General features: G+C 32.8%; 1 long non-coding RNA gene across 1 annotated transcript in view; it reads right to left on the reverse strand.

Annotated features, from left to right (window-relative positions):
- Positions 1 to 334: 334 nt before the first annotated feature.
- The window catches only part of LOC102011037, a 10926-nt gene continuing 8491 nt past the window's right edge, over positions 335 to 2769 (reverse strand). Inside the window, exons 2-3 of the long non-coding RNA XR_261667.2 lie at positions 2522 to 2609; positions 335 to 604 (exon numbers count right to left, since the gene is read on the reverse strand). This is a non-coding gene — a long non-coding RNA (uncharacterized LOC102011037). The remainder of the gene's footprint in view (positions 605 to 2521; positions 2610 to 2769) is intronic.

Below are 2769 nucleotides of genomic sequence, written 5' to 3' on the forward strand. Positions count from 1 at the left end.
TAACATGTTTTAACTTTTTTGAAGTGTGATTCATGGGAAGTCAAATATCTAAAGATCTAAGGCATATGTGTGTATGTAAGAGCTACTTAATGGGAATAAAATAAATGAACCTAAAAAAATTATATTAACCTAATGCACTACAAATGTCCACTCAAATGTACTGGAAAATGGCTCTATCCCATCAAAATATATTTAGACAATGATGCAAGCAAAATTTTGGTGACAGATAGTTATTTCTGGAATTATGTAACAATCGGGTCTTGTTTTCTTTGTAAATAAAAGCACAGTTGATGCTTGTTTAAGCTTAGCGTACAAATGTACGTGATGCCAACTGGATTCAATTTATTTTGTCTTAATTTGAATTAATGTGACGGGTCTCTTGACACGTGCTGAACAAACTAATTGTTGCTTATTTGGGTGCACTGAATCAGTGAACGTGGCAATCAGAATCTAGGCAGATGTTCGTGGTTTTCTTGATTGCCCGAGGCTGAGGTTGGAAAATAAGAGTGAGTATCATTTTGCTGATTTACTTTGTCTGCTGACCGTCATGGCATAGACAGCATTACAAATACAACTGTTCAAATAAGCAGGTGATGCTGAAGAGCTGCAAAGAACAGACAGGAATGCTATTTACAATTTTACCTTTTGACACAATTGAACTTCTATGGTTTTTACGTTCAGGATTTGACAATGGTACAATTGTAGCAATACGTTAAACTTCTCCCCTTATTTTTCAAAAACTTTATTAAATGTAATGTTGCTATAAATTCATTACTATAGGTTTTGAGAATAAGATAGTTATTGAGTAATTTTTAAAAAGTGTTCCTATCACCCTTAGTGCCTTCCTTGTCTGATCTCGTATTATGCATGACTTGCTGTCTATTTTTGTAAAGAACTAGAACTTTACATCTTTCATCAAATATCCTGGTGAATGAATGGAAGACATCAATAGAGAATGTTAAACTGCACGTTTTTTCAGATAATTAAAATCTGCCTCATGCAATTATGTGTAGTGTGAGAGCAGAATAATATGCATAAGTCAGTGAAAAAGAAAAAATATAACAATAAACTGTGTAACAATAATTAAAGAAATCTAGAGTAATATAGTTCACAGTCTCTGAATGCTACTGTATGACATATTTCTGTTTCATCATGTTTCTTAAAGTGATTTCAATGCTCTGCCCATTTTTGTCTCACATTTTATTATTTTATTGGAAATTGATTTATAGAGATTCTTTATACATTTTGGATATCAGTCTTCATTGATTTATGTATTTATGCAAAAAGCTTCTTCTAAGCTATAACTTATTTTTCACAGAATTAACAGCAGTTGTTGCTGAATATGCCAGTTTTGTTTTGCTTATTTTTGTTTTGGATTTGTTTGTAGTGCAGAGAATTGGTGAATCACACATGCTAGACAGCTTCTGTACCACTGAGCCACGTCCTTAGCTATGAAAATTTTCACTTTTAATACTGTAGGTTTTGATAATTATTTTCCTTGTTGTGCTTATTTAGTCATATTTCTTGACCAAAAATTATTTCCAAAAAGAATTCCTATATCTACTCTGCCACAGTCTTGTCTGGATATTTGAAAGTCTTTCGCATGAGAGTTTTTCTACACTGAGATGTGTAATGTTAGAGGTAATTCCAATTGCTTTTGCAAAGAAATAATACAATTATTCCATTTTCTTGCTATTTCTCTGCACACTATGTTTTCATTTTCCTTTCTTTTCTTCTTTCTTTTCTAAATTCCCTGTATTACTTTTATTTCTCATCATATTCTCCCTCTATGATTATATAAGAATATCAAACCTACTTTCTGATGCATTAATCTTTCTCAGGATCTCTAACTGTATCTCTATTTAAACGTACACATTATATAACGACATTAAATTATGGATTTAGTTTCAGTGAATATGAGTTTCATGAAGTCATACCAGGTAACTTTTCAAATCTTTTTTAGCAATATCTTGTCTTTTTCAGTTGTTACTCCATAATAGATTTCTTATCCCTAATTGTGTAGAACTGAATTCTAATTAATTTTAACTTCTGTATCACCTTTTCCATCACTGATAGATAATATCTGACACTCACAACTTAAAGGAGATTTTAATTAGTTCATGGTTTCAGGGTATTCAGTCCGTGGTCAGCTGACTCCTAAGCAGGAATATCATGGCAAAAGGGCAGGACAGAGCAAAGATGATAAGTTCGTGACAGTCAGGAAGAAGAGTGCAGAATCAGTGCCAGAAAGGAAGGAACCAGGAGACCACGTATCGTATTCAGGATCACACCTCCATGACACACACAGACACATAGAGATGTGTACTCCACCAACCACCTGGGGAGATCCCAAGCCAATCAAACTGACCCATCATGCTTACCTGTTGCAACTTCTTCCTCTTATATACCTTGATTTTTTTCAGGAAATTTTTCTGACTGTGTACAAAGAAATTCACTGCAGCAGATTTTGCTGGTAAGAATAAAATAAGTTTAAAAAAAGAAAAAAAAGAATAATGCATACCTTGAGATGCTAACATGTCCTTTAAGACAACTGTAATTATGGTGTGTGTTTTTGCTTGGGTGTCTGCCAGGATAAGCTAATTATCTATCTGGAACAAAATGATATTAGTAAATTGTAGTAAGAAGGCTCATAATTTAAAACTTTCAGAGGAGAATTTGTATTTTGCCCAGGCCAAAATAAAACATAGAATTTCAGGGTGCTAAAAGGATGAGATGATATCTTTTTTAAAATATTTGAATATTTTAAAA

The sequence above is a fragment of the Chinchilla lanigera genome, unplaced genomic scaffold, assembly GCF_000276665.1.
Source record: "Chinchilla lanigera isolate Chin_1 unplaced genomic scaffold, ChiLan1.0 scaffold00034, whole genome shotgun sequence".
Taxonomy (NCBI): Eukaryota; Metazoa; Chordata; class Mammalia; order Rodentia; family Chinchillidae; genus Chinchilla; species Chinchilla lanigera.